Source organism: Amblyomma mixtum, chromosome 1 (genome assembly GCF_055824585.1).
Source record: "Amblyomma mixtum isolate Tamu chromosome 1, ASM5582458v1, whole genome shotgun sequence".
NCBI classification, from domain to species: domain Eukaryota; kingdom Metazoa; phylum Arthropoda; class Arachnida; order Ixodida; family Ixodidae; genus Amblyomma; species Amblyomma mixtum.
Window position 1 is genome coordinate 197286130 of NC_143012.1, and position 6929 is coordinate 197293058.

Here is a 6929-nt window from a genome sequence, read left to right on the forward strand (position 1 = left end):
GAGGTCAGTAAAAAAGTAGTCGCCATATTCGCTTTTACAACACCACGGAAAGCTGCGATCTGCACTCAACGCAGCGCCGGATCCGCATCGGCAGCTTCTCCAGTCCTCAAAGTGACGTCACGACCTCTCGACCAATCACGGGCGGCGGCGCGCCGCACGGGTGCCCCGCGGTACAGGCTGCATATTTCTGCTAAAAAAGACAATCCGCGCTTGTTTTTGCCTTATTTGGATGCGATATTCCAGTATACAACATGAAAAACTATAGGACTACGCTGCCAGCCTGATTTTCAAAAAAAGTGCTTCAGTCTCCCTTTAAAAGCATGCGAGCAGCAGTCGCGCTCTAACGCATTCATTGAACACCGCAACTGAGTGAAAAATTGCATGCGCATTTCTCACCAAACGGCGCGCTCTGCGGTCTATTATCACGTGTTTCTTCGCTGTAGGGATTGCAGACAACCCTTGTGATTGACTATGCTGTGGTCGTTGCGATTTCTACGTTCATGAGTTGCTTCCCTCTGCTGTAAGCGGAAATTAATCGGGGTACGTTGCGTCCAGCTGCAGTACGCCGGCTATAGCTGTCTGCAGGGAATGCACGCATATTCTTGAACATGGATCAGCATGGTTGAATGCTTTCTCGTGGAAAACCCTGCCTTGCGTGCTGGCGCCTCATGTATCGCGTACATGATGGCACGCGCTGGGAAACCTTTTTCTTTAGAAGTGGTGGCTTATACATGTGGTACTTATCAGATATTTTTCAGCACATTAAAGACATATTGATCACCGAAACTGTCGCCGAAACCAAGACGCATAGGGGACGTTTTTTTTTTCTTTGTGGTGTTCATCAGTGGGATATTAACAGGATATACATTCTTTAAAAATATAACTGACTAGAAAGCAGAACAAAAACCGACCACATGGCGATGATAGGATCCCAACCCACAACCTCCAAATCACGCGTCTGGTGCTCTACCAACCGAGCTACGGCGACGGCTGTCCAGTTTTCTGCTTTCGGAGGTATTTATGTCCTGAGAATGACTGTCGGCTTCCGTGATTTATTATTGCGAGAGCAATACTACGCCAGGTCTTACCGCACGTCGCGTGGTCCGTGGCCCGTGGGCCCCCCCTGCTCCTCGAGAAGCTGCCGCCGCGCCTAACAGGTGGTGTGACGTCAGCCTCTCCGTTGCTATGGCGACGCGTGACGTCAGCTTGCTTTCCACCGCAGCCAGGAGGAGCCGGTCGTGCCGCGCTCCTCTAGGAGTCTCGCCATGGAAGTCACCGACGAAGAGTATATATCTGAATCTAGTTGCTCTACTGCTTCAGAACAGTTTAACTCTAAGGCGACAGCCAAGCAAGTTAGAAAGAATGCAAGAAAGAGGTTACAACGTGCCCCTTCTAGAACACTGTAAACGTGCCCAAGAAACGGAAGAACAACGAGAAGAACGGCTGCGGAAACGACGAGAAGCCGAAGCAGCTAAACGAGCTGTATCGGGTTCAGAAGCTGGGATTAGGCAAGCTAAATGGAATGAAGCCAAGTGGAAACAACGTGCCCAGGAAACAGGAACAACGAGAAGAACGTTTGCGAAAACGACGAGAATCAGAAGCAGCTAAGCAAGCCACTTCAAGTTCAGAATGTAAGTCCAGCCGTGCTATACGGAATGAAGCTAGGAGAAAAGACGTACCGAGGAAACAGAAGAACAACGGGCCGAACGTCTTAAAAAGCGGATGAAAACCAAGGATGTCCACGCTAAACAAGCAAACAATCAGCACGACTCTGTGTGACCAAGCACAACATTGCATTGCTTTCGCAACCAACCAGTTCTAACCAGAGCTAAACCACACTAATTTTTTCATAACGAGCCCCTCTTTTCCCTTCCCTTGTCTGCTCAATTGCTAATCCCATACCTACAACTATCCAAAACATGACTTGATCTGCTTTGGGTGCCTTGATCCGCAAGGTATTCAAGGTAGCACTTCATCTTCCTCTCATCACACCCACAGATACCAGGCGTGGGCCTCCAAAACGCGATCGGGGAACTCATGGAGGTCCACCGACAGACCCAATACATCAGGCTCACAAACCTCCACAGGCCGGTGTACCTGGACTCCCTCGGAATTAAAATACGGGCCAACGACCCAGCCCTCCTCGCCATCCCTCGATGCCTTCACCGGGAGCTGCTTATCAAGCCGCTCCCGAGGAATGTGCACCCGTCCCAAAATGATCAACGTTGCAGAGCCCGTGCAAAGGCACTCCATATCGAGCTTACGGCTCTGAGCAGGACACCTTATGATTGGACACTGCCTGCATAGGTGATGAAGCGACAGCAGCTGTGGTGGACTCCTCTTCATCCACCCTCCTCACACTACCTCTTCCCCCCCCCTCCCCAGAGGCTGCAGAGGAAGCCGCCATTGCAGTTGCCATCCCGAAAGCCCGGCACACTTTAGCTGACTCCAAAACTGCTATTCTAAATTTGCTCAAGGCCTATACTGGGCTCGCCCCGCTCCGTCCACCGCGCCAAGTGGAGCTGGTATGGGTGCCTGCGCCATCCGGGAATCCCGGAAGCGAGGCCGCCAACCCGAGGTTCTTTAAACCGGGCTCAGGTGGCCTCGGATCGGGGATTCACGAAGGAGCGCATGGAATCATTCAGCGAGCTGACGCAGGCCTACAGAGCCTCGCGACAGCACTACCCTCCGCCACAACCCTCCCTAGATAACAAGCACGCAACATTATGGCGCAGACTGCATACACACGCTCTCCCCTCACCCCTTACCCTAGCCCACTATCATCCCTCCTTCCCCACTCCTGCTTGCGCCCTATGCCCGGAACCCTTCGCCTCTTCTCTCCACATCCTCTCCCTCTGCCCGGTGGACATTCGCCCGTGGTGCCTGGAGAACCTCAAGTCCTTGGAGAACTTGGAGACCCGGCCGTGCAAACCAGGCCGCACGACCCCGCCAACCCTTACATCTCACTTATGCTAGGGAACCATCCCATTCCCCTAGTCTCAAAGATTCGCATCCTGGGCCTCGTCCTTCACTCCCACGGCGCACACGGCGACACCATCCAAGCTCTCCAGACCCAAACCCAGCAAGTGACCCGTCTAATCCGGCGCGTGGCTAACCGGCGCACAGGTCTGCAAGAGCGGAACACTCTCCGCCTCACCCAAGCCTACATCACGATCCGCTCGGCGTACTCATTCCCCTACCTCCCACTAAAGCAGAAGGAGCGGGACCGCATCAACGCGCTCCTTAGGAGATGCACGAAGGTCGCCCTCCGCCTACCCCCCAGCACCTTACTGCACGGCTCCTCAACCTCGGTACCCACAAAATGTTTGAGGAGCTGGCAGAAGCCACTCTAACAGCAGGTGACACGCCTGTCGAGTACCGCGACAGGCCGCACTCTACTTTTGTCAGCTAGGCATCGCCCCAACCGACCATCCTACCGAGGAGCCCCCGCCCCCGCCCCCCCCCCCCCCCCCTTACCTCGATACCTACGCTCCCATATCATCGTCGATCCCATCCCTAAGAACATGCACCCGGAGCGCGACGGAGAACGCAGGGGTGGTGGTGGTGGTGAAAACATTTATGAAATCATAGGGAGAGGTGTTGGGGTCGTGACTTGAAGGGTCACGCCCTTACAACCACTAGGTGGGATGCCTAGTCAGGTACCCCATTGGCGTTTGCCGCAGCCCGGGCGCGCTGCGTTAAGGCCCTTTGGGCCTCGAGGGTGCAGCAACCGGACAGGGTCGCCTCCCAGTCATCTCGGGTAGGGTTTGGGATAGGGGGTAGGGATGGGTTCTGCTGGCAGGCCCACACCATGTGGTAAGTGTCAGACACCTCCCCACAGTGTGAGCACCGCCCGTCGAATTGAGGATCGAAATGTTGTAGAGTTGCCGGGCACAACATCGTGTTGGTGAGCAGGCGCAGGAGTACCCGCTCGTTGACCTTCCCCAGCCCACGGGGTGGGAAGAGTTTGGTGGCAGCTCGCGCCAAAGCCCTACACAAGCTGTACGGCGACAGTTCCGAGGTAGCCTACGTGGACGTGGCAGCGTACTCGTCGGGCTCCCGCATGGTCCTCGCCGTCGCTAACAATCAGGTCCGATTACTCGCTTCAGGCTCCATCATCACAGACGCATCAGAAATTGCAGAGGAAGCAGCCATTGCGCTCGCTCTCATCGCCACCTCTGCCACCAAAGTTCTCTCCGACTCAAAATCCGCCATATCCAATTTCGCTAAGGGCCTGATATCCCGTACCGCGGCTAGGCTTCTACGCTTCTGGCACCCCACCTGCCCTGTAACCCTCATCTGGACCCCCGCACACGCAGGCCTCCCGGGTAAGAGGAGGTCCACTCTCTCGCCCGAAGTCTCACTTTCCGAGCTGGAGTTGGACATATCCTTCCCCACTACCAAGATACCCGGTGCGTTTACGTACCCCTGGCTCCCTCCCTAACCAAGGCCTTTCACTGGCGCCGACACCCGTACTGCTCCCTACCCTATTCTTCATGCCCGCTACCACGATCCGTTCCTCTCCTCCTGTAAGCTCTGCGGGAAACCGGGAGCCTTTATTCACATCCTCCTCACACGCCTTACCTTCCCACACTCTCCATCCCCAACCACGGTGGAGTCATACTGGTAGTCTCTCCCGGCCAGCTCCGCTGCAGCTGACCAGCGCCTGATAATTATTGACGTCTTGAAGCGCATAGCCCTCCAAGGGCTGTTCTTTGCCCTTCAAGGGCACCCCCTAAGGGTTGCCTCGTGCCACTTAAGGGGAGGCAGGGTTTGCCCATCTGCATTTCTTGGCAATAAATGTTTCCACTACCACCCACCATCGTTACCGGCCGGGCTGCCAGTGTATAGAGCTTAGGAACATAAAACACTTGAGTGCAGTGCGGTCGGGCCGGGACCCAGGGGCGTGCCACGAATTCCTTTCATACAATGAAGTTTTTAGAGCGCCGCTCTTTGGCGCCAATTTCTGCATTTCGTGGCGTCGCCGTTGTCGGTTGTAGCCAGCAGTGAACACCTTAGTCGCGCTTTAAGCTGCGAAACCAATGGAGCGGGAGCTTGGAAAGCAGAGGGCAGAGGGTCTCCCAGTCCTCCCAGGTCTCGAGGTTCTCTAGGTCCCGCGGGGGAGGGTCCGCCGGGCAGAGGGAAAGGATGTGGAGGGAAGAGGCGGAGGGTTCTGGGCATAGGGAGCATGCCGGAGTGGGGAAGGAGGGATGATGGTGGGCTAGGGTACCGAGCAAAGCAAAACCATGAGCCAACTAGGCTAAACACATGCTTTCGCACGTCTATTCGGTTTAACTACGAGCAAAACCCCCACATGTTAAACCCCCACCGCTTTTTATTTTGTGCCTGGTGCTCCGTGCTTCATGTCATTGCTAATTTTTTGCTTACTGCGTAACCACTCACAGCTTGTCTCTTTTTGGAAGCGCAAAGCCAGCACATAAACAATGAACAAAAATTTCAAAAGTTCCTTGCGCTCGCCAGCGCCTCCATGGTCGCAGCGTGACAAAGTGTAAATGAATGGCTTGTGTTGCAAGAGTCTTCTGCAGCTGGTTTTGCCACCCCCGAAAGTGTCAGCAAAAAAATAATAAATAAATGAATAAATAAATAAATAAATAAAATAAATTTGGGATGGCCGCATCAATCTGCCGGTGCATTTGTCATGTAATCGTTTCTGTTCTTAAAATGCCGCCATAACGCCTTGTTTTCATCAGTAATGGGATTGTGGTATTTCTATGCGCCAACCGTAAGCAGTATTATGCAGTTCGATGAAAGCAAGGACTCGGCCGAGAGAGGCGCAACCCAGACACATATAGATATGTTACTGACCGCTGCGATAGATCTTCCAGAGTGACAATGCAGGTAAGTTGCGTTGCGCTGAAAATGAATACACAGGCTGGACCGATCTACCAAAACCTCTGATTTATAAAAAGCAACGAGAAAAACTAAGCGCGTTGTTTGCCAGAAAACAGCCGCTAGCGAGGTTTACTAGCGGCCGTCGTCGGTTGCACAGGGTTTTTAGTGTCTTAACGTTGCAGCCAAGCATTCAGGTGATAACCAGTAAAGCAGTGTCCTTGCTAAGCCCAAATACCGATCCCCAGAATGCACAAATACCAAGCGAATGTGAGCCTATTGGCTAAAAGAGCCGTTGCGAGAAGGGCTCGCGCTGTCTTTCGTGTCCCCTAACCGACAGCTGCGCCACTGCGGCGGGCGCTGTCCCTATATGAAACTTTGGCCGGAGTTTCGTGACCAGAAAAAAATATTGAATGTAGTGCCAGTGAAGGAGTGCTAGTGCTGAGGAGTCGACTCCCCACGGCACGGGGACAAAGGACCGTGTCCTTCCAGGGCCAACCTCTGCCACAAAACATGACAAAGGATACTCACCAGGGCCGTTGAACCGCACACGCCAAGGCCCTTAACGACCGCTACGGCTCTCGCTACGGAGTCTTCTACACGGATCCTGCTGGCCCACACCACGGGGACGGTGTACGGCCGCAGTAATCCATCAAAACACGTACATACGTTCGAAGACTCACTTTCCGTGCCCCAAACATTACACACGCGGAGGAGGTCGCCATAGCACTCGCCGCTGCACAGCCAGACTGCCGGGTTATCATCACCGACTCCTGGGGTGCCTGCCGGAATCTATAGTCGGATACAACTTAAGTCTGCAGTGAAGCTCCGCCCACATTCAGCCTCCGCGCACAGAATTCCTCCACGACGAAAAAGTAGTCCGCTGCTTAAACGTTCCTTGTTACCTAAACAAGAAGCTTATTACAAGAAAAAAATTATATGAGCTCTAGAATTTTGATATGTGGATTGTCTGATATAGTCAAACATTAAAAAGCTGATTTCGTTTACAGTTGCGATTGGCCAGCGGAGTAATACAAGACGCTGCGGACCGCGGCCCAGTGCACTGCTGTTTTTTTAAG